The following is a 26979-nucleotide window of genomic DNA, read 5'->3' as shown; positions in this document are numbered from 1 at the left end:
ATCATTCATCATCATTATCATGGCATCTCTTTGAAGGTTGAATTAAATCTATCGCTTTTTCTTCATGCTTTCGTACCAAATGGAATCCGCAACTTTTAAAGAACACTAACTTTGAATGTTTCACAGATATAAAATTCAAACCTGTATGATATTGGAAAATAGTTAAGCAAACTTGAAGATTATCTCCTCTTTTTAGCTTAAAATCTTCTGGAAGAACATAGGAATGCAACCATAATTGATCAGAGCGCAATGATCCATAGCAAGTTTTATGGTAATCTCCATGAGGACAATAGATTTCATTACCATCACTGTAGACTCCAACAATAATTGCAATTTGATCATGAGGATGTTCTTCATCTTGTCCACCCTCTGCTATTATGTTATCCTGTATATCCACTCATTCAAAATTTGTAATTTGGAATGCCTTAAAGTGACTAATGATCACATTCTCAAAATGAATGTTTATGTTATATTTATATTTACATATTAGCCTTACTTGTTCATAAAAGAAAAGGCAATATCCTAATAAAAATTGTAAAAATTGACAAAGGTTGTATGTATGTATTGTTAAGACCAACCTTCTCACTTTAAATAGCTAGATGTATGCGTTTTCAAAATTTTCGATTACGAAGCTGTAGGACATTCCCTAAAAGTTTTGTATTTAATTTTTTGTAAAACAATTTTTTTTTTTTTTTTTTTTTTTTTTTTGTATTTTGTTTTGAGAAATGTGTTTTTACCAAAAAATTAAAAAAAATAAAAAAGTCCAAGAATTATATTTAAACTTTTTATAAAGTTCAGTATAATCTTTAATTAAAATTTCTAATTGGGACTTCTTTTTTTTTTTTTTTTTTCTCAAGGTGGGATCAACCTCACATGTTCTCCTTCTATTATGAATATCACAATTTTTACATGAATATAAAAACCCTTGAAGTCAGATAACCATCTAACTTGAAGCAATATTGTTATTTTGTAAAATATATATTTTCCTAGTAGCTTAACTCCTGAAAAAGAATCAAATGTAAAATTTAAAGGGGTTTTTAACATAATTCTTACCATATTTTCTTTTAGAACATGATGAACATTTTCATGAAACCATAATTTACTGCGCTTGCCAGATTCTTTGGGTGATTCTTATTGAACAATTTCTCTACCCATTTCTTGCAGCAAGTCATGCATCACCAATGATTTATCCGAAAACTCAGCTATGAGACATCTATCGTTTAGCTCTTCGATGCCACTATATGAGTGAAAACCACAACTATCTACTATTTTTGTGACACATTCTACATTCTCTTCTGTGAAGATACATGCGATGTCAAGGAAAATATTCTTTGCATTTTCATCTAATCCATCAAAACTTATTCGAAGTCTTTTTTCAATATCATTGTTAGGAATTATTTTGTAGTTGTCCAATTTACTTTTCCAATAAAAGATATCTTTACCTTTTAGACTTGAGCCTAGCACTTGCAAAGCTAGTGGCAATCCTTGTAAAAGATAAAGACTCTCACAAGATAATCTCCAGTCTTATCTCAACAAACTCAAGATAACAAGCTGAAATTGAAACACTTTAGATTAGGATAATTACATATTTGAAATTGTATAGATAGATTACATTATCTCAAAAGAATTTGTACATTTGAATTTGAATTGTAACTCTTCATATTATATATATCATCAGCCTATGCTAGATTATAGCAAGGTGGAAAATATTCAAATTCTCTAACTTTACATGGTATCAGAGCTACAAAAAGACTAACGTCAATTTTTCTCTCCTTTCGCAGTTTTTTATCCTACGTATTTTTTTCCCCCTCACGTCAATACCTACTGCCCTTCATCAATGGCAGTTGTGCATTTTGCCTCCCGAAACCCACCTCACCGTGGTGGTTGTGGCAACTGTAGAGGCTACTTCAACAACTCCGGCCGTGGCTCCTCCCTCCACCGTGGATGCTACCGTGGCTCCTTTCCAAATGGTCGTGGCTCCTACAATCGTGGCTCCTCATCCACACGTCCTCTTTGCCAGATTTGTAATCGTCTGGGTCATGTTGCAATTGGTTGCTACCAACGCTATGAAGAGCATATCACCACCCGAGAGCCTCATCCCATCATGCAAGCCAACTTCTCTACTCCATCAGGCGGCCTAGACCAAAATTGGTATCTTGATTCCGGCACCACCCATCACCTCACATCCGATTTCAATAATCTCAACCACCGATCCATCAACAACGCTGGATCTGACCTAGTCGATATGGGTAATGGTACTGGTTTAACCATTCAAAACACGGGTGACACCCTTCTATCCTCTCCTAATGCATCTTTTTTGTTGCAAAATGTTTTACATGTTCCATCCATCACAAAAAATTTACTATCTGTTCATAAATTCACTCTTGAAACCAATACTTTCATTGAGTTTCATCCTTGGCATTTTTTTGTAAAGGAACAGGGGTCGGGGAAAATTCTTCTTCAAGGCCTAAATGATCATGGGCTACATAAGCTCCCAGTCAAGGTCTCTCTTAGTCGTCCACCTCCATATGTCTCTCCGTCCGCAATTCAGTCTCATTTATCCTCTGTGTTGCCCAAAACTGCATCTGCTCATGTTGGGGAACGCACGTCTCCTCAAAATTGGCATGCACGGCTTGGGCATCCAGCTTTTCGCATTTGTTTAAATGTTTTGTCTAGATTTAATTTACCAGTTTCTTCAAATAATCAGCCTTTGACATGCTCTACTTGTCATATGTCAAAAAACAAACAACTTCCTTTTTCTTTGTCCTCAACACGTGTTAATCATCCTCTTGGATTGATATACACTGATGTTTGGGGACCAGCTTCTATGTTTTCCACAAATGGTAATAAATTTTATGTTTCATTTTTAGATGCCTATAGTCGTTATACGTGGTTATTTCCAATATCTCACAAAAGTGATGTTTGCTCTATTTTTTTGCAATTCCAAAAATATGTTGAACGGTATTTTAACTCAAAAATAAAAACCATTCAATCTGATTAGGGAGGCGAATATCGCTCCCTCAACAAAATTCTCATAAATTTGGGTATTTCTCATCGTCTCTCTTGTCCACACACACACCAGCAAAATGGTGCTGTAGAGCACAAACACCGTCACATAGTCGAAACTGGATTAGCTCTACTCTCTTAGGCTCATGTTTCATTTGAATATTGGGAACAAGCTTTTCAAACTGCATGTTATCTCATAAATCGCATGCCCACTCCTCGTTTGAAAAATTCATCTCCTTATGAAATTTTATTCAAAGATTCTCCGAATTACACACTTTTACGTATTTTTGGGTGTGCTTGTTGGCCAAATCTTCGTCCATATAATTCTCATAAACTGCAACCTCGATCTGTGCAGTGTATTTTTTTGGGTTATAGTATACGTCATAAGGGTTATCAATGTCTCAATCTCAAAACTGGTCGTCTTTACATGTCCAGAGACGTTGTTTTCGAAGAAAAAATATTTCCCCTCCAAACTCCTTTATCCATTGAAACACAAAATCCTCCTGATAATACCCATCTCTAACCAACAAATCCTATTATTATCCAACAACCTCTATCTCCAACGTCTGACACCTACCCTCATGCAATACCCCTCCAATCTAGAATCCCACCCATACACGGCAATACCCCCGCAGTTAGAATCTCACCCGTACAAGGTAATAATCCTCCAGCTAGAGTCCCACTCCCACCTACACACGACAATAACCCCTCAACTAGAGTCCAAACTGTGTGCCCATCCATTCCTCTCTCCACCTAACCCGTGACTTATCCTTCTGCACAACCCATGCCACAAACTACATAAACTCACGTACCCAATATTCTCTCCCCAACAAATCCCACGCCCCATGTGCCCTTGTCCCCTGCTCAACAGCCCCTCCATCACATATCTTCATCTTCTTCTCCAATTGCCGAAACTAACCCAGGTATCCCTATACCAGTTGTACCAGTAAACAACCATCCAATGCTCACACGAGCAAAAAATAATGTTACCAAACCGAAGCCCTTCTCTGATGGTTCCACAAAATACTCATCCCCACACGCTCTCATAGCTGATAGTGCTCTCAATGTTACAGAACCCACATGCTATACACAAGCCTCCATGGATCCTCACTGGAGAACGGTTATGAATTCTGAGTTAGATGCACTCTTACAAAATAATACTTGGTGTTTAGTTTTGTTTCTACAACCAAGAATTTAGTTGGATGCAAATGGATATTTCGTATAAAAAGGAAGGTGGATGGTTCAGTTGATTGCTACAAGGCACGATTAGGGGCAAAAGGATTTCACCAACAAGCTGGAATTGACTACTCAGAGACCTACAGTCCAGTAATTAAACCAACAACGGTAGGTTTAGTATTGTCTATTGCAATTTCATCTGGTTGGTCACTTAGGCAAATTGATATTCAAAATGCCTTTCTACATGGTAATTTATTTGAGGAAGTTTACATGTCACAACCCCTTGGTTTTGCCCACCCTTAGTTTCCTAACCATGTTTGTCATCTTAAGAAAGCCCTCTATGGTCTCAAACAGGCACCACGGGCCTGGTTCTCCAGATTGAGCAATAAATTACTAGAGTTTGGTTTTAGGGCTTCAAAATCAGATACCTCTCTGCTCATATATAAATCTGCTACTTGTACCATATATGTTCTTATATATGTTGACGACATAATTATCACAAGCTCAGTTGCATCAGAAATTGATAATTTACTCTGTAGCATGGCATTTGAGTTTACAGTAAAAGATTTGGGTGAGTTAAATTTTTTTCTTGGCATTGAGGTCTCATGCCTACCAAATGGTGTTCATCTCTCTCAGCATCGTTATATGCTAGACATTTTAAAGAGAACAAAAATGGCTGATGCAAAACCTGTTTGCACTTCGATGTCTACTTTAATTATTTATCTACATTTGATGGTATGGTATTTTCGGAACCCACCCTCTATCGAAGTACGATTGGTGCCTTACAATATCTGTCTATCACTCGACCTGACATAGCTTTTACAGTGAATAGATTGTCACAGTTCATGCACAAACCTTTATTACCTCGCTGGCAGGCTACAAAAAGGTTACTGAGATATTTAAAGAAAACAATTCATCTTGGTTTAAAAATTCAGCAATCCACATCCAATAAACTGCAAGCATTCACTGATGCTGACTGGGCTGGGTGTCAAGATGATCGTCGGTCTACAGGGGGTACTGCGTTTTTCAAGGAAAAAATCTTGTGTCATGGAGTTCTAAAAAGCAAGCAACAGTGGCTCGGTCAAGTACGGAAGCTGAATACTCGGCACTAGTAAACACAGCAGCAAAATTAACATGGCTACAATCCCTTTTATGGGAATTGGGGATCACTGTCTCACATCCTCCAGTCTTGTGGTGTGACAACATAGGCGCCAAGTATCTCTCATCCAATCCGGTCTTTCATGCTCTAACCAAACACGGGAAAATTGACTTTCATTTTGTTAGGGACATGGTAGCTTCAAAATCTCTAGACGTTTGGTTTATCTCATCCGAAGATCAAGTTGCAGATATCTTCACCAAGCCTTTATCCTTAATCCGGTTTTCAAATCTACGTGACAAGCTTAGAGTTGTACACCCCACTGAGCTTGAGGGGGAGTGTAAAAGATAAAGACTCTCACAAGATAATCTCCAGTCTTATCTCAACAGACTCAAGATAACAAGCTGCAATTGAAACACTTTAGATTAGGATAATTACATATTTGAAATTGTATAGATAGATTACATTATCTCAAAAGAATTTGTACATTTGAACTTCAATTGTAACTTTTCATATTATATATATCATCAGCCTATGCTAGATTATAGCAAGGTGGAAAATATTCAAATTCTCTGACTTTACAATCCTCCAGCATAACACACTGCATCATTTGTGACTTTCACATAATCATCATCAGGTTTATCTCCATTAAAGGCATGCGAACTAAAGAGCTTATGAGCTTTGAAGTAACCCAATTCCTTCACCTCGTAGGATAAAACTTGATGTTTAGTTAGTAAATGTTTATCTCGTGTTGTTATGATGATTCTACTTCTTAAACCAAACCAATTGCCTTTTCCAATCATCTTTCCAAATTGGTCTGAATGATCCACATCATCAAGAACTAGAAGTATCCTTATTAAGCGAAGCCTTTGTTGTATCAAAGTAATTCCTTGATCAACATTGTCAACCATTTGACTTGAACCTCCTAGGATTTTAGAAATAAGTTTAATTTGCAAATGGATTAGGCCCTTTTTGTTGGAAGTTTCTCTAATGTTTTCAAGAAAACAACTATCTTCATAGTGAGAAGCAATCAAGTTGTAGATGGCTTTGGCAAGAGTTGTCTTACCAATCCCGCTAGTTTCGAAGATCCCTATCATGCATGTGCTGTCATTATTCTCTATATCTAAAACCGACTTCATATCCTGTACATGAGACTTTATTCCAATTGGATATTGGGCAACTTGAAAGTATGTATTATTAACTAATTTTGAATTCACCCGTTCGATGATGTCATCAATAAATTCAGGTTCATTCCTACTGATAGAAAAAGATAACAAAACATACTAACTAATGAGTTACCTTCAGATAAAAAGAAGATAAATTATGTATTAAAAAAGTAGGACTAGAAAGAAAAGTTAGTGATACATAACTATGAAGGGGTTTGTTATGCTCCATAGCATTGTTCATACTTTGTGTAAAGTAATAATAATAATAACAATAATAATTGGTATAGAAAAGTGAAAAAGTGGTATTGAAAAGTAGAAAATTTTGTTTTGTAATAATTTTTTTATTTGAATAGTAGTAAAAAATAAATAATATGATATAAAAATAAAAAGGTTTTAATGTTGATTTTTTTGAAAAAAGGAAATGAATAGTATTTAGGGGTGGGGAGGAGTTTGACAAACAACCTTGATATGTGCGCAACAAATGGAAAGTTCATTTTCCTTTTTTTTTTTTTTTTTTACGTCATGAAAAAGTTATTTAACCAAATTATCCCATCTAAAACAAAAGAATTGGCCGAGTTTAATTAATTTTAAAACAAAGATTATTTAAAAGGTTAATTACAAGTAGACATTTTTAAATGTAAAATAGTTCACATGCATGCATGAAAACATGTGTATACGGGATGTAGCATAATTAGAAGAAATAAAGAACAATATAGAAGGGAGACAGCAAAGGTGGTTAGAAATACCTATTTCCCAAATACATCCCGGATAAATTGGCCACTTCTTTTAGGGCTCTCTTCCACCCCACCACATTCATTTCGTCATCCTTGAACCTTTTTGCAAGTTGAGTGAATGCTTCTCGTTTGATGTCGTACTTCCGAAGGATTTACGTCATAGAACAGTGGTAGAACTAGTATCTCCCTTGTCTTTCTGCACTCGAGGATCTTCATCAGCTCGTCCAAGAACCATCGGGATGATGCGTAGTTTTTAGAGAGTACAATGATCGAAATCTTTGACTCTTCAATGGCTTCGACAAGTGCCGGTGAAATTTCCTCTCCTCTTCGAAGTTTGTCATCCATGAAGGTGTTGATTCCTTTTCGACGTAAATCTGTGTATAGATGAGCAGTGAAAGTTTTACGAGTATCTTCACCTCTAAAACTATAGAATACATCCCATTGAAATATGGAAGAACAGAGTCATGACGAAGAAGCTATGTGGAAGGCCAAATATGAAGTTGCAAGAGTACTAGTTAGTAGAGAAAATTGTGAGAGATTTGCAGAACCGCTAGCTATACCTCCCTTATTATGCAAGTTTGTCAAGATAATAATGCAAGTTGTCACATGCTCACGACGCGTCAAATTAAAGAAAAATGAGAAACTTGTCGGCAACAGCAACAAGCTTATAAAGATGGACTTTGACCAGCTTTGTGGGATTTTTCTGCTGCAAATGGCAAACCCACTACATTAAAGAGAAACAAATTGAACTTGTGCGCACAACCATGTACAGGGTAATTGTTGGGTTGTTGACTAGTTTTGGAGGGGCCATTAGGCAAACATATAAGACTTAATTTTTTTTTCCAGCTTTAGTTGGGGCCATCGCTCTTATTGGTCTCCACGTGGCTCCGTCACTTCTTAAAACTCTTTGTGTGAGCATAAATAACACAACTCTCCACCTTCATTTTCGGTCTAAACTTATTATAGAAAACCTTCCACATGCATAGAAAACCTCCCAAATGGCAGATTGAGATCCCTTATAATTCTCTTTAAATTTGAGATTCTCAAATTCATAAAATTTAGCTGTTCATCTCATTTAAATGTCTAAAATAAGCCATGTTTTGGCATTTAATGAGGAAACATGACTTATTTTAGATGCTTAGATGAGATGAATTGCTGAGAATCTCAAATTTAAAGGGAATTCTAGGGGATCTCAATCCCCAAATGTCATATTAGTACTAATAAAAATACAGCACTTTTTTCTTATAATAAAAAAAAGAAAAAACAAAAGAAAAAAAATTATATATAAATATAAACATATAAAACAAAAAAAAATATATATATATATAGGGTTTGGTTGGACCACTCCAAATTGGCCAACGAGGTAGCCGAACCACCCCCAAGGATTTAGGATGGTTGGGCACCGTTTTTGTCAAAATTTCAAATCGAAGTTCAAGATAGGGAGTTATTTGTCATTTATACTTATCGTATGGAGTTTTAAGTATTTTTTTGGGAAAACTTCACTTAACCCCCTTGAATTGTCATCACTTTTGCAATGTCCCCCTAAAGTTTATTTTCTCACAATTTAGTGCATCTATCTTTCAATTGTTTGCAATCTCACCCATCCACTAAATTTTTGCAATATACTCCAATTTGTTTTAGGAAAAAAAGAAAAGAAAAAAATTACAAAGATTAAGGCATTGGTTCAAATTTAACAGCATGCAAAAAAATTTAAATATGTTTTTCTAAAAAGGGGTATTTTGTTGGGATTTAATGGAAAATCCCAACAAAATCTATTGGTTATTTTAAAAGAAACATTTTAAAAGCCATTGGTGATTTAATATTGACTTTAAATATGGAGATTATTATTATTGACTTTTAATCTATTTGTGATTTTAAAAGTCACATCACAATTAGGAGGACATTAGGAGAACACTAGAAGAACACCTAGCATTTCCTTTTGTTTTATTATATTTTTTGAAAGTCCACCTTGTGGGCAAGAGGGAAGAAGGAAACATAATGAAGAGAAGAGGAGACGTAAGGAAAGACTTGTGTGTTTTGTTTGTAACTTCCATTTGGAGAATTGGGTCTAATGTCTATTCAAACATACGTGGAAGGAAATGGCCAAGCAAAGCATTTGAGAGAATTACCTGACCTCACTCGACTCTGAACAATTTGCCACTTTGAACATCTTTGATATCATCCAGATTACACAATGCGGCCATATCTTCTCTAGTCTTGTCTCTTGACATTGGCTGTGTTCACTATCTGGGAGGCTTTCCAGCATGGATAGACAGGCTCGCCATTCTTTTTTTTTACTTTTTTCATCCTGTCCTACAATCTTCTTATATACTTCATATGATGCCACTGCCCCTTTTGCTACACTATTAGGGTCTAAAAAATCCCCCACCATGAAGAACCATGTTCCAGCGAAACCAATTTTTTCTAGAAACTACAATAGAGAGCTCAAATTCTTCAATGGAACATTCAGATTGTAATGCCTCCACAAGCTGCTTGAAATCAAATTCTTCCCTTGAATTCTGGTCCTTTTGTAGTGGTCCTAATTAATCCGAGTGAAAATGACAATTCATATAAGAAAGTTGGTTGATCTTTTCCATGCCAATGAGCTCAACTTAACAAAAAAACATAAAGCGATGAATGAAAGAACATAAAAACCAAGGTTTACTTACACATTTAAAAATTGAAAAAAGGTTTACTCAATTATGTTTGCATTGATTAGTGAGGATCTTCTACACAACTGTGGCCTGCACTTCCTTCCGTTTTCAACTGCTACTTCACCATCGTTGCCTCATGGCTGGACTGAATATTGCACAATCTTCTCTTGCTGCTTTGAGTGTTATTAAAGGTACGATATTTAACACAAATCTGTGCATTTGTTCATAAGCTTATAAACAAGATTTGCATTGACTTTAGTTGCAGTTCCACTTGGATGACAACTCTTTTTGGATATAGAATTTTGGTTAAGATCACAAATATTGGATTTTGTTTTTCTTTATAACTTGAATAAAGATTATCTAGGTTCATTAAACATTATAAATATTATTTAAATAAATGTTTAGCTTTTACAGACTCGACATATATTTAACCTTCTTATTTTTTATAGATGAGATATAGTACATATAAAACATAAGGAAACTAGAAAAAAAAATATAAAAAGACTCCGAACACACCTATACTTGTTAAGAATTAGGCTATTTAATAGAAACACATTTTGCATTATTTCAAACAATGATAAGGTTGAATATATAGGTGTTTACCAAATAATGTGTTAGGGGTGAACACCAATTTCAGATGCTCAACGGAATTAATCTACCCCTCTTTGTGCAAATTAAATAGTAACATAGTAGCAAAATAATAATCCAGCAAACCCACCGGCAAAACACCAAGATTTTTACGTCGAAAACCCTCTAATGCGAAGGTAATAACCACGAGACGTAGTCCAGCTAAATCTTCCACTATTAACAATAATGAGTTTACAATTGTCTTCCTTAGAGAAATATCTAGAGGTTATCACCACATCAAGAATACATGCATTCTTGGATTAAACATAAATTCATCACCCAAAAGTGGATTCCAACAAGAATAAAGAAAGATCTCACCAAGTAGGTAGTAGCAACCAAGCGATTGGAGGGGAATTCCAACGATCGACACCAGTTAATACGTAGCACTCGTCGTCGAAAGCAACACTCTAAAATTACATCAAGATCAGACCACAGACGAACCTCCAATCTCTTACAGATGTGAATAGGTGAAACCCTTTTTTTTTCTCCTTTTTCTTTTTCTTTCTCTCCCTGCGCCGTACTCTTTCCTTTCTCCTACTTATTTCTCTCCTCTTTTTGTCTCTCATAAACACACGTATAGTGTGTTAGAATTCTACTACAACCAAAAATATTTGTTTTGTTGTAGTCCATGTGGTCCCCACATAAGAGGGACCACCCAACAACTCTTGCCAAAGCCACCTACAACTCGATTGACACACAGTTTGAAGGTAGTTGTTTTCTTGAAAACATTAGAGAAACTTCCGGCCAAATGGACGGTTTAATCCGTTTGCAAAATAAACTTCTTTCTAAGATCCTAGGTGACGAAAGTCTAATGATTAACAATCTTGATCATGGAATTACTTTGATACAATATAGGCCATACTGTTTGAGGGTACTTCTAGTTCTTGATGATGTGGATCAATTAGTTCAATTAGAAAAGTTAGCTGGAAAAGGTAATTGGTTTGGCTTAGGAAGTAAAATTATCATAACAACAAGAGATAAAGATTTACTAGGTGAATAAGTTGGATCACAATGAAGCCCTTCAACTCTTCAGTCGACATGCCTTTAAAAGTGGCGAACCTAACCATGATTTTATGGAACTCACAGAACATGTAATAGGTTATGCAAGGGGCCTTCCACGGGCTTTAGTATTGCTAGGTTCAAATCTATCTAGTAAAAGCTTGCATGAATGGAAAAGTGCATTGAATAGGTATAAAAGCATTCCTAATAAAAAACATTCACAGTATACTTAGAATAAGTTATGATGGGTTGGAGGACACTGTGAAAGATATTTTCCTTGACATTGCATATTTTTTCATAGGAGAAAAGTAGGTAATTTCAGGAAAATACTAGACTAGGGTGATTTCCTTTCAGATTATGGTATAAAAGTGCTTGTGGATAAGTCTCTCACATCTATTGATGAGTTTGAGAGATTAACTATGCATGACTTGCTGTAAGAACAGGGAAATTGTTCGACAAGAATCACCCAAAGAACCTGGCAAACGTAGTAGGTTGTAGTATCATAAAGATATTCGTCCTGTCCTAGAAAAAAGTACGCTAAGACTTATGTTAAAAAACTTTTATAATTTACAATAGTTTCTTTTTCATAAGTAACAATTTGCTCCATGTAGTCAAATTTGATCAAAACACTTGACGGATTCTGTTAGTGTGCCACATGAAAGCCAATAAAATGACGACATGTGTCACTATATATATTCCAATAATAAAATGAGTAATTTGTTAATAATTTGTTAGAAACATCTTTGTGGAATTACAACCTACTACGTTCGCTAGGTTTTTTGGGTGATTCTTGTCGAACAATTGCTCTACCCACTTCTTGCATCAAGTCATGCATAGTTAATCTTTCAAACTCATCAATAGATATGAGAGACTTATCCACAACCACTTTTATACCATAAGTTGAAAAGCAATCACCCTTGTCTAGTATTTTCCATGCATTACCTACTTTTTCTCCTTTGAAAAATATGCAATGTCAAGGAAAATATCTTTCACAATGTCCTCCAACCCATCATAACTTATTATAAGTATATCGTGAATTTTTTTTATTAGGAATGCTTTTATACCTCTCCAATGCACTTTTCTATTCATGCAAACTTTTACTAGATAGATCCGAACTCAAACTTACTAAAGCCTGTGGAAGGCCCCTTGCAAAACCTATTACATGTTCAGTGAGTTCCATAAAATCACCATTAGGTTTGCCACTTTTAAAGGCATGTCGACTGAAGAGTTGAAGTGCTTCATTGTGATCTCACCTGGTATACTGAATAAACTCCGTGTGCACGATGTAAATCATTATCTCTTGTTGTTATGATAATTTTACTTCCTAAACCAAACCAATTACCATTTCCAACTAACTTTTCTAATTGGACTAATTGATCCACATCATCAAGAACTAGAAGTACCCTCAAACAACAAAGCCTATATTGTATCAAAGTACTTCCTTGATCAAGATTGTCAATCATTAGGCTTACGTCACCTAGAATCTTAGAAAGAAGTTTATTTTGCAAATGGATTAAGTCGTCCATTTGGCAAGAAGAAATTGGACACCACATGCCACACAGAAGGTCAAGACGGACTACAAGTCCTCTATAAAAGGATTCTTATTATATTGAAAAGGAGAAGAGCCACAACACCCGTCTTGGCTCGGAGAAGAGCCCATACGGCACAAAAGAAAAGAAAATAACAAAGCAGAGGGCTTCCTGCGACTATTGTTGAGTATTTAGGGATTTATTCTTAATATTCAAGTTATTTCTTTTCTATGTTTTTTTATTTATACATTTTGGGGATGCTTTTTAATTTGAGAATAATTTCGTGTGACAAGTTTATTTTGACTCATTATGATTTTTGTTTATAGCAAATGCTTACTTTGTTTGATTTGTTATGATTCGAAAATATATTGAGTGCTTAATATATGGTCACATTGTAGAATCCTGCTTGACTAACTCTTGTGATTTTATTTTTTGTGTGGACTCTATACATGGATTAAAGGTAAATCTATGGAAGCCTATAATTGAATTACCACCTCATGAGCTCAACCTTTTGCCGTCAAGCGAGAATGTCCGAAAGGTTAAATTAAAACCCTTGCCAATGGCACACAAGTATGCACATTTAATATCAAAGAATGACTTTCTTGTGGTAAACCCATCGAAACTTGATACTTTCCATTGGGGTAAATCATTTAATGTTGCGAATGACTATAAAAGCATGATGTGTTGGAAGATTGCAGACAAGAAAAAGATGAAATAAAGAATCATGCATGTTAAGATCTGCAATCAATTAGTGTTAGTTTTTGTGTCGAAGTTTAGGTTATCTTTGTTTTTGTTTCTTTTTTTGTTTTCTAAATTTCTTTTGCAGGTAACAGTGTCAAGTTGTTTCATCACTTCAAGGTACTCTCACTACAAAAAAAAAAGTTTTTTGTTGACCAATAGTTTCTGACGTGTCTAGCATATTGACACGTCAAAAACCTTTTTTGACGTGTGTCAAAGGTTAATAAGGCGGGTGTCAAAAATTTCAATTTTTTGACATGCCAATTTTGACACGTTAAAAATTACTGACGTGTCAGAAATTGGCATGTTAAAAATTCTTTTTTGACGTGGCAGTTTCACCACGTCAATAATTTATTGACGTGTCAAAAAGTGGTACATCAAAAAAATTATTGACGTGTCATAAAAAAATTATTGACGTCACTAAAGTTTAAAAAAATATTAAAATAAAATTAATAATTAAAAAAAAATCATAATTTAAAAAAAAAAAAAAATTCGGAAGTTTTTTTTCAATTAAATTTACTTCATGATTAATTTATCATCAAAAATCCAATTGCAACTTAAAACCCGTATAAATCCCTACAAACGTTGAACACCCATATATATCTAACTATTGAAGGAAAATTCCCAAAATCTCGTCATGAATTCACTACACAAGTATTCCGATCTCTAAACATCTGGTAGAAATTCTTAAAATACTTCAAACCCCCAAATAATGTCGAAGAACAAATATAAAAGTGGGTTAGCCAATTAAACAACAACAAAACAAAAAAAACTTCTATATAAGAGACTAACAGATATAGAATAACTCAAATTCAAGCATTTATACCTTAAAATCCCCAAAGATTCAGACCCCTTCCCTTCTCTCTCCATTTCTCTTTCTTCTTCACCTTTTCACCTCTTCTCTCGTAGGTTCGTTCTCTTCTTTTCTTTTACTTTGTTTAAGCTACCAACAAGGGAGGTGGGCGTGAGAAGAAGAAGAAGAAAAAAAAAAAGAATATATATATATATATATAAAAGTGAGAACCGAAAGACAAGCAGAAAGAAGGAATTTTGGAGAAGAAATTAGTTGAAAGGACAAGGCGAAAGGTAAGAAAATAAGGAAGAGACCTCATCTAGAAGACGAAAAGAAAAGGAAAAGAAAAAAAATGACAACTTATTTGAAAAGGAAGGCTGTGGGCGCACACGGGGAGGAGAAAGAAAAAGCGGAGGGAAAAGGACAGAAAAAAAAAACGAAAAAGGGGTCCAGCTGGTTTGGCGCCTTTTCGATGAGGTTTCTTGACGTGTCTACCGTAGACACGTCAATAAATTATTGACGTGTCACATGTGGCACGTCAAGAATTTCTTGACGTGCCACATGTGACACGTCAACAAAGTCATCATATTATTATAACATTGCATAATTTTTATTATTAATTAATAACCATATATATTTTGTTACCTAATATTAATTATTTCCAAATAAATTAAAGAATACAAATTAAGTGCGCACGAGCGCGCGCACACACACACACACACACACACATATATATATAATAAAAGCATTGCATAATTTTTATTATTAATTAATAACCATATATATTTTGTTACCTACTATTCATTAATAGCCATAAATTAAAGAATATAAGACACATATATATGATAACCATATATAGTGAAAGCATTGCATATAAGAGACAAGAGAGCATTAACTAGTTTTATAAAATTTTAATAGGTTTGAATATATCTCTTAATATATGACGACATATACCAATTATACCTATACCAATTAAATTTTGTTACTTAATATATGTCTCAATTCATATTGTTATCTAATTTTGTTAACCAATTAATTAAATTTTGTTACTTAATATAGGTACAAATAATTAATATTATTAATTAATTAATTTTTGACGTGCGAAATAATGGCACGTCAATAATTATTGACGTGTCAAAATGTGACACGTCAAGAAATTATTGGCATGTAACATTGACATGTCAAGAAAATATATTGAAAATAATAGAGAAAAAAAATTATATGATCAGTTATTTAAAAAAGAATACTATATACTTAAAACTAAGATAATACATATATGTATTAATATTCCTACAATATTGAAAACGTGATATGTGTTAATACTATATCATTTTAATTAATAACCATATATATTTTGTTACCTACTATTAATTAATAGCCATAAATTAAAGAATATAAAGCACATATAATAACTATATATATAGTGAAAGCATTGCATATAAGAGACAAGAGCATTAACTAGTTTTATAAAATTTTAATGGGTTTGAATATATCTCTTAATATATGATGACATATACCAATTATACATATACAAATTAAATTTTGTTACTCAATATAGGTACCAATTAATATTGTTATCTAATTTTGTTAACGAATTAATTTTTCATACAAATTAAAATTAATTTACTACCTAATTTTTTTAATACATATTGTATAATTAATTTACTACCTAATTATAATTATAATTAATTATAATTATTGACGTGTGGAATAAAGGCACGTCAAAAAATTTTGACGTGGCATTTAGACACGTCAAAACTTTTTGACGTGTTAAAATCCGACACGTCAATAAAAAATTTATTGACGTGCTTATTTAAACACGTCAAAAATTATTGATGTGGAAAACATGAGTTACTGTTTGCCACGTCAATAAAGTCCCTGTTTTTTGTACTGTCCTTTTAATCTTTATTTATTTGCTTTATTTTGTTACATTAGGGACAATGTAATTTTTAGGGGGAGGAGCTTGATGCTTCATGTTTGTCGTTGTTTTGTTTATTTTATATTTTCACAAAAAAAAAAAAAAAAAGGTTTCGCCTCTTTAGCATGAGTTTTATGTTTTAAGTTCATTATGCTACTTCTGCTAAAGAATGTCATTGCCTTCATGCTCAATTTATTGCATACGCAGATGGCCACATAGACATGACTCTTTGTTAAGGATATAAGTGACTTAGAATATCTTGAGGATAACAAATGTGGAGATTTCTAACCCTTGTGAGTTTTGAGCCAATCATTCTTTGTAGAGGGTAAATTTTCGTGAGATCATGTAATTTGGAAGGGCATAAATAAATTCATTATGTTAGTCTCATTATTCTTCTATTTGGCCGAATGCAAAAATCATGTATTTTATGCCACACTTGAATCTTTTGAAGTCATGAATATTGAAGAACTATGCAAATCATTGAGAGATGAGATTAAGCTATTTTTCTTTATTTTGAGCCTCAACATTCTTCGTATGATACACTATCACTAGTCACCCCATTGAGCCATATAATTAGCCTTTCTTTCTTAAACCCTTTCTCAAGTGTTTCAAGAATGAATTTTATCAAATTATTTCGGTGTGGTGGATCAGTGATTCAAAAGAAGATGAGGAAAAAAAATTGAAAAAAAAAAAAAATCCAATGAAAAGATTGAAGGAGAAGAAGAAGAAAAAAAAATGGTTGATGTTCAAGGGTGAAGGTATACTATGGAAAAGAAATATAAGTGCTTTATTGAAAGAACATTGGAGAGTGAAATTAATTGAACATACAAAAGAAGCCGAAGTCCCATTTATCTTGAAATACTTCTCACTTTTACCGTCACCTTTTTTTTATTTATTTCCCTTTCTTTAACCCTATGTTATGTCCCAATAAAAGTCCTTATTTTTTTTTTGACGATAAGAGTCGTATACTTTTATTGAATCTCGTCCCCAAGAGGTAACTCAATCGGCTAGGAACCACGCCTTATGAAGCGGAGGTCACTAGTTCGAATCCCTCCTCCCCTTCTTGTGTGGACATGTCAAAAAAAAAAAAAAACTTTTATTGAATCTCAAAAAGGTAAGAATGAAAGGGAGGAAAGTGATTCCTCTCGCCTTACAATACCACAAATACATGGTGGGATTGATGTCCACCTAACGGTATCTATGACATGGGTCCTAGCTTCTACAGCTAGTTCGTGGGCAACAGCATTTGCCTCTCTTCTGGCGTGGGTTAAAATCGCCTGGTTCAAACCTTGAAGATGTTCCTTTATGGCTTCGGTTAAATGACCATGCATGCTTTCACAGGGTAACTCTGAATTTACTTCTTTAACTACCTGCAGTGCATCACCTTCAAACCATGCCTTCGAGTAGCATTGTTCAATGCAAAACTGGACTGCATGGAGTGCAGCATAAATTTCTGCTCCCACCGGACTGATATCAGTGCGCATTTGTTTACTGAGTGCAGCCAAGAAAGATCCCTTCTCATCTCTACCTACAATTCCCAAACCAATTATTTTTTCCTTAGCATCCACTGCCACATCCCAATTGAGTTTAACCATTCCACTTGGTGGCGGCTGCCAAAGAATTCGTTCCTCCTCCTCTATCATTGATCTTGAGGAGTGTATGGTTTAGACATGTTCATGACTAATCAATGAGTGTAGTGTAAATTATTAAAATAAGCCGCCGGGGAGGTGGGGAGGATAATAGCTTAAATTAAAGTGTCTATTAAAATAAGCTTTATCCTACCTTATTTTATATTAATTCTTGCATTTTATATTTAATTGTGGAATAATATTTAATTATTAAATGTGAGCTTAAAAGGATATTATAATGCAAGTTATTGCCTTTTCTAGGAAAAAAAAAAAAAGGAATAAAAGAAAAGAAAAGAAAAGAAAGCCGAAGGAGACTTTTCTCATGAATTTGCAAAGCCATGCGTAGGTGGGAACTAGCAAAACAAAGACGAATAAAGAAGACTTAAAAGGAGAAAAGCTAACGTGGGGCCCACAATAAAATAAGAAAACAGAAGAAATTGGACACCGCATGTGACACAAAAGGTCAAGACCAACTACAAATCCCCTATAAAAGGATTCTTATTATTTTGAAGGTTGAATTAAAGCTATTGCTTTTTCTTCATGCTTTCGTACCAAATGGAATCTGCAACTTTTAAAGAACACTGACTTTGAATGTTTCACAGATATAAAATTCAAACCTGTATGATACTGGAAAATACTTAAGCAAACTTGAAGATTATCTCCCCTCTTTTGTAACAACCTAGATTTTAAAACTCTTATTTAAATAATATTAAATAGATTAAAAGAATAATCGATGAATTAGAACAATGATATGTGGATTAATGATATTAAATAACTATTTAGTGTTAAAGATATATTACATTGATTTTTGACCTCTTTTGTATATTACTTCGATTCTAATATTTTGCTTCACTAATATGTTTATGGGCATAATTAAACCCAATTTAGTAAATAAATTATTTATATTGGCATTTAGTGAAGTCATAAATTAATTTGAAGCTTTTGAGTTTTTAGCCTAAGAAACAGTGTCATAATTTTCATACTGTCTAATGAGATTAAAACTGCTAAAGAAAGATACCAAGGCTAGCCACCTTTGTTGAAAGCTTAAAGTTTTCTAGTAATGAGGGTTATGGGAAGTATCATGATAATAATAATTTAATAAGGCAAGTGACCAAGTGGGGATGCAAATAGTTAAAGCCTAAGTTGAATCGGAAACTTTGTATAGGGCAAAAATAGACACAAACGAACTCGGATGAAGTCAAACCAAAAATATAAAATGTTTGTCTCGGAGTCCTCTATCTGCTCTCAAAATTTCATGTCAATTGGAGTACATTTGGACATTGAAAAATAAATCGGGATACACTCCCCTCATTTTGGACGAAAATACTAATTGGTATAGAGCATGAAATATGGACTAGGTTCATTCTTTTGGTTAAATACATCTCAACCCTGAGATCAAATGTATAAAAATAAATCCTAACCATTCATTCTCTTATAAATGGAGCCTAAGCTAAAGTCACTTTCACTTGAGCTTTTCATTTACAATCTTAGAACAAGTAAAATTGTTTGCTCCTCCTTTCATTTTATTTCTTAGTTCTTGTCAAATACCATATAGCTTAGATCTTTCTTATAGTGTTCAAGTGTTCTTATTTTTCTAAACTAGCTACCTAGAGAAGATTTGGTAGAGTTTTACTTCTAAGGATTATTGGGTAAGTGTTTCTTGTATAAATATCATGATTTATTGCTTGTATCACTTGTTCTCATTTAATTGTTTAAAGACCCAATAAGCGTATAATGTAAAATAGCGTAATAGATACAAGTGAATTAATAATAATGAGTTAGTAGAGAAAATCAATTAAGGGCTTATGATATTATCTATATATTATTTACTTTACAGCTTTTGCATTCAGTCATTTCTTTTGTTATCATTTAAATTTTAATTCATATTTTCGGCGGTCATTCCCAGAATATGAATTTAGTATTTACATTCAGTCATTTCTTTTATTGTTATTTAAATTTTAGTTCATATTTTTGGCGGTACGGACCATTCGTCTCATCCTCGAAATATGAATTCAATATTTACATTCAGTCATTTCTTTTATTGTCATTTAAATTTTAATTCATACTTTAGTAGGTATGGACCATTGGTCTCATCTCCGAAATATGAGTCATGCTTGATATATATTATTTATAATACTAGCTTGTATTTAGTGATACTGGCCATTAGCCTCGTCACCAAAAATGAATTCAGGCATAAAGCTAGTTATAAGTGACTATCTTAGATTAATATAATAAAATGAGTAAGTAAAGATGAAGTGACGGATAATAAATAAATATAAAAAGATGAGGGTCTTTAACCAATGATATTATTGGAGAATGAACTAAGTATTGTTTGTATGTATGTACTTATATGCAGAAGTGGAGCAGAATACTACACTAAGGAGAGTAAGTATGGATATACTTACTGAGTACTAGCTTTGATTTATTATTATAGGAATTATTTTTTTGTTTTATTATTATAATTTTGTAATACAACTGTTGTATAATGTGTCTAGTAAAATGGGCAGATAAGATAGCCACCTTAAGAACAAGTTGGGTAGATTGCCGCGAGGAACTGTCGGTATCTCAGTGAATGGGGGTATATAACCGTCCAACATGCCTAATATATAACTAAGCTAGGGCGGTGTAGTTGCCAGCACCAAACAGGTAAACCTCTAAAGTGTGTGAGACATAACGGACATAAGCGAGCTGAGAGCTCATGACAAGAGGTCTGAAGAAAGATTATCATAAAACACAAACTAATCAGTCATTACGCTGCATTCACAACTCATTCATTATTATATATTTTAGTTTTTAATTTTACTTGTTCAAACTAGTCTTTTTAGTCTTTATCTCTAGGAAAATAGATTACTCACTTGTTTGCCTATGTAAATATGATAACGTCATCTTTACATAGATCTTGATGCAGGAATAGAAAGTGAGGACGATGGTCCTTTTACTGGTTTTGATGGTTGATAAACCATCTACTGTAGGATTGATGCTTACTCTATGGAGCAAGTCTCATTTATGTTAATCGCTTTTATTACGTATGGTGATGTGTGTGAACTTAATAAATATTACTATATTAACGTAGGTGCCGTCTGTTGCAGATATTTGGTACACCTAGTGTGTACATATGTTGTAATGAAAACCATGTTTCTATTTTATATCACCTTGAGGTATTTCAATCAGCTCAATTGTGTTGTGTAAGTTATTCCTAGGTCATAGAAAAAGAAAAAAAATATACATACTCCGCTATAAGATTGTATTTTCTAAAGTTGCAGTGTCATGACTTCGATATTTGCCAGCTCAAATATCGGGGTGTTGCATCTTTAGCTTAAAATCTTCTGGAAGAACATAGGAATGCAACCATACTTGATCAGAGAACAATGATCCAGAGCAAGTTTTATGGTAATCTCCATGAGGACAATAGATTTCATTACCATCGCTGTAGACTCCAACAATAATTGCAATTTGATAGTGAGGATGTTCTTCATCTTGTCCACCCTCTGCTATTATGTTATCCTGTATATCCACTCATTCAAAATGAGTAATTTGGAATGCCTTAAAGTGACTGATGATCACATTCTCAAAATGAATGTTTATGTTATATTTATATTTACATATTAGCCTTACTTGTTCATAAAAGAAAAGGCAAGATACTAATAAAAATTGTAAAAATTGACAAAGGTTGTATGTATGTATTGTTAAGACCAACCTTCTCACTTTAAATAGCTAGAAGTATGCGTTTTCAAAATTTTCGATTACAAAGCTGTAGGGCATTCCCTAAAAGTTTTGTATTTAATTTTTTGTAAAACACTTTTTTTTTTTTTTTTGTAGTTTGTTTTGAGAAATGTGTTTTTACCAAAAAAAAATAAAATAAAATAAAAAATTCCAAGAATTATATTTAAACTTTTTATAAAGTTCAGTATAATCTTTAATTAGAATTTCGAAATGGGACTTTTTTTTTTTTTTTTTTTTTTTCTCAAGGTGGGATTAACCTCACATGTTCTCCTTCTATTATGAACATCACAATTTTTACATGAATATTCAACCCTTGAAGTCAGATAACCATCTAACTTGAAGCAATATTGTTATTTTGTAAAATATATATTTTCCTAGTAGCTTAACTCATGAAAAAAAAAAACAAATGTAAAATTTAAAGGGATTTTTAACATAATTCTTACCATATTTTGTAACACCCCACCTCAATCACACACAATATTGTCCGTTTTTTGCTCTCCCAAGCCAGACTTCCCAGGAGGTCACCCATCCTGGTACTACTCCATCAGAAGCACGCTTAACTGTGGAGTTTTGATGGGATCATAACCATCACGGCTTTAAACGTGTTGTTATCATTAAGGGTGTTGTATACATTTAAGCACATCCCCATCTCCATACCCAGGCGATGTGGGACGCTACAATCACCCCCTCTTAGGACCCAGCGTCCCCGCTGGGGACCCTCATGGGATTAGCCCATTCTTGGCATCTGTCCTAGCGAGTGCCCGCTAGCGACTTTCATGGGCTTATGCACGCTCCCCCTATCTCAGGCTAGGCAAAGGCTCTGATACCATTTGTAACACCCCACCTTAATGACACAATATTGTCCACTTTTGGGTCCCCCAAGCCAGACTTCCCAGGAGGTCACCCATCCTGGTAATACTCCAGCAGAAGCAACCCTGATATGTGCGCAACAAATGGAAAGTTCATTTTCCATATTTTATTTTTTAAAGTCTTGAAAAAAGTTATTCAAGCAAATTATCCCATCTAAACCAAAAGAATCGACCGAGTTTAATTAATTTTAGAACAAAGATTATTTAAAAGTTTAATTACAAGTAGACATTTTTAAATGTAAAATAGTTTACATGCATGCATGAAAACATATGTATATGGGATGTACCATAATTAGAAGAAAAAAAGAACAATATAGAAGGAAGACAGCAAAGGTGGTTAGAAATACCTGTTTCCCAAATACATCCCGGATAAATTGGCCACTTCGTTTAGGGCTCTCTTCCACCCCTCCACCTTCATTTCATCATCGTTGAACCTTTTTGCAAGTTCAGTGAATGCTTCTCCAACCCTATTGGTTTGATGCCGTACTTCCGAAGGATTTATGTCATAGAACAGTGGTAGAACTAGTATCTCCCTTGTCTTTCTGCACTCGAGGATCTTCATCAGCTCACCCAAGCACCATCGAGATGATGCGTAGTTTTTAGAGAGTACAATGATCAAAATCTTTGACTGTTCAATGGCTTTGACAAGTGCTGATGAAATTTCCTCTCCGTTTCGAAGTTTGTCATCCATGAAGGTGTTGATTCCTCTTCGACATAAATCTGTGTATATATGAGTAGTGAAAGTTTTACGAGTGTCTTCACCTCTAAAACTCAAGAATACAACCCATTGAAATATGGAAGAAGAGAATGACGAAGAAGCTGTGTGGAAGGCCATGGACGAAGTTGCAAGAGTACTAGTTAGTAGAGAAAATTGAGAGAGAATGGCAGAACCGCTAGCTATACCTCCCTAATTGTGCAAGTTTGTCAAGATAATAATGCAAGTTGTCACATGCTCACGAGGCGTCAAATTAAAGAAAAATGAGAAACTTGTCGGCAACGGCAACAAGCTTATAAAGATGGACTTTGACAAACTTTATGGGAGTTTTCTGCTGCAAATGGCAAACCCACTACATTAAAGAGAAACAACTTGAACTTGTGCACACAACCACGTATAGGCTAATTGTTGGGTTGTTGACTATTTTTGGAGGGGCCATTTGTGACGACCCGCTTGATAAAAGCATGATTTAAATTTTTTTTTTTTAAAAAAAAAAAACCAATAACCCACAATAAAGTGGATTGTCACAGTGGCATGGCGATACCGCAGTATGCCACGAACCCATGCATTAACCTGATTGACAATATCATAAGTCTCACAGAGCTATATGCATCGTTCATGATTCATCAGAGTTCATATCCTTGCAGTGGAATATAAATATCATAAGACATAACATAACACATTAGAGCTGACAAATACATCTAAGTAAGTAAAGCTTACATACAAAAGAATGGCTATATAGAAGTGTCACATACGACACAAGCCATATACAAAATAACAATGCCTAAGCATATACATGAATGCTCTACAAAAGAGGGCTATCAACTAGTCCTACAAAATAAACACCCAATGTGTCCAGGCCTCAGGCACCGTGGTAACCCAGATACATAGCCACTGGATCATCATCTAGGGTCCCTATACCTGCATCAACAACATCGTCTGCACCATGGGAATCACCACCACCCATGATGCAGACAGATTTCATGAGCCCGCCGTCTCCATAAAATAGAGACGCTCAGCAATATAGAACTCACTAGGCTTTCAAAAAGAATCATCATTTGAAAACATACTAGATCAGTTGTGAAAGTATACGTAAGCCCGATCTTCCGCTCTCGGAACATGCGCATACTAACCCATCTAACTTTATACATACTTACATATTATATAGCTTAACAATAAAACATATGAAAAGTCACCATGTATCATCTATCCATAACGATATACATACGCACGGTTCCATCTCCCGTCTCGTATGCGTACCGATACGTCTAGCATAAAAATCATCATATGCAACAATGCAAGCATCATATATCATCATCATCATCATAACATTCATATGCCATGCAAGCTCATGCTCATCATTGTCATTCTTGTTTCTTGTTTCACTGTGTACCATTAGTCCCTGTCCTTACTCTGTTTGCCTCTACTTGTGCCATCTACAGAGTAAGGCCAATCCTTGTTTTGCTTGCCCCTACTTGTGCCATCTACAAAACAAGGACCGTTCTTACTTTGCTTGCCGCTACTTGTGCCATCTACAAAGTAAGACCAGTTACCTTTACTTTAACATCATTTGTCTCTGTCCTTACTCTGCTTGCCCATACTTGTGCCATCTACAGAGTAAGGCCAATCCTTGTTTTGCTTGCCCCTACTTGTGCCATCTACAAAACAAGGACCGTTCTTACTTTGCTTGCCGCTACTTGTGCCATCTACAAAGTAAGACCAGTTACCTTTACTTTAACATCATTTGTCTCTGTCCTTACTCTGCTTGCCCATACTTGTGCCATCTACAGAGTAAGGCCAATCCTTGTTTTGCTTGCCCCTACTTGTGCCATCTACAAAACAAGGACCGTTCTTATTTTGCTTGTCGCTACTTGGGCCATCTACAAAGTAAGACCAGATACCTTTCCTTTATCATCATTTATCCCTAACCTTACTTTGCTTGCCGCTACTTGTGCCATCTACAAAGTAAGGCCGGTTACCTTTTCTTTAACTTCATTCGTCCCTAGCCTTACTTTGCTTGCCGCTACTTGGGCTATCTACAAAGTAAGGCCGGTTACCTTTTCTTTAACTTCATTCGTCCCTAGCCTTACTTTGCTTGCCGCTACTTGGGCCATCTACAAAGTAAGACTAGTTACCTTTCTTTTAACATCATTTTCATGCAATCATATGCTATGCATACTTATGTCAATAAATCCTTGAACTTATATGCTATCATAACTCATACCATAAAATCATAGAATCATGTCGTAAACCATACGAATCATCGAAATACTCATGACAGCATAATCATCACATTATCTTACAAATCCATAAAAGCTCATAGAAACATTGCATCAAACATTCATCCAACACATCTCATAGAACATCACCAATAATCATAGTATCTCAAACATCACACATCAATCGTTCAACCAAAACATCTTTTATACTTTAAAAATAGAACCCTTTATGCCCAGTAAGTAAAATACTTACATTTTTCGCTTGAGTACCCTTCGGTGGATTCTTTTCTCAACCGCAATGCATCTAAGCATTTACATAATAAACACATAATTAAGCTCTATTCTTAACTTAACAATTCACACTCCATAAAGATACTTGAGCACTACAAGTATCACGCTCCATTAGCTAGTGGATTAATTATCTAATAACTTAGTTACATTGAACTATGATTCTACATCGTTATATATTAAATCACTAAATCTTGAAGCATATACATAGACTCTAGGTTAAGCATTACACTTAACCCATAATTGTTATTCTCTTCTAAGCCATTTAATCTAGCAATTTACCCCAAACTTTATAATTCTCATAACACTTACTATAATCATGATTCTAATATGACATTAGAACCTAAACCCATATTCATCAATTTCCATGGAATCCCATGAAAACCTAGGATTAATTAACACTTGAAATGTAATTAACCCAATGAAACAACATTGCTATTGTTCATATACCTAAAGCCCCAAATTAATTCAAACCATATAAAAGTAGGGTTTATGTCCATATTTTACCAATAAGTAAAATTGGGGTTTCAACCCATTAATAAAATAACCCAAAACTTGAATAATGCATAGCAATCCACTACACACAAAAACCCCAAGCTAATTTTAGGAATTAGGCTTCTAATTAAAATTCCCCAATTTTTGGACCTAATTAGAAATTCCCCAAATAAACATGCTTTCAAGCTTGATATACAATGGGTAGAACAAAACCTTAAAGAGAAACTAAAAATTCAACCATATAACAAAATCCTCAAAATTCCTTTCAAGAACCCTAGTTTTTGGACCTAAAGAAATCCCTAATAATTCATGTCATTTTCGTTTCCTACAATCAATGGGTAAGAAGAAATCACAAAGAAAAGCTTTAGCATTTACCATTCAAGCTTCCATGGCCAAAATCCCCCTTCAAATTCGTCACTTCCCTTTTCTTTTCTTTTTCTTCTTTCTTCTTCTCCTTCTTCTTTCTCTTTCTTTCTCCCAGCCAGCACTACCCCACTCTCTCTCTCTCAATCTGCAGCTCTTTCTCTCCTAATCTAGGCCGTGTGTGTGGGTGTGTGGAAGGAGAAAGAGTGAGGGAAAATGGGAAAAAAGGGGGCGGCTGCTGTG

The 26979-nt window shown here is 34.4% G+C and overlaps 1 long non-coding RNA gene and 1 pseudogene across 1 annotated transcript; both read right to left on the bottom strand.

Annotated features, from left to right (window-relative positions):
* Position 1: 1 nt before the first annotated feature.
* LOC132162981 (disease resistance protein RPV1-like) lies at positions 2-18079 on the bottom strand (annotated as a pseudogene).
* Positions 18080-24034: 5955 nt separating this feature from the next.
* LOC148584159 (uncharacterized) lies at positions 24035-26979 on the bottom strand. The gene is made up of 3 exons (XR_015913011.1): positions 26749-26979; positions 25844-25894; positions 24035-24310 (listed from the first exon to the last, which is right to left on the bottom strand). It is a non-coding gene; the product is annotated as an uncharacterized LOC148584159 (long non-coding RNA).

The sequence above is a fragment of the Corylus avellana genome, chromosome 8 (assembly GCF_965113065.1).
Source record: "Corylus avellana chromosome 8, dhCorAvel1.hap1.2, whole genome shotgun sequence".
Lineage (NCBI taxonomy): Eukaryota > Viridiplantae > Streptophyta > Magnoliopsida > Fagales > Betulaceae > Corylus > Corylus avellana.
Note: the sequence above shows the minus strand (reverse complement) of the source record. Positions and strands in the feature narration are given on the sequence as shown.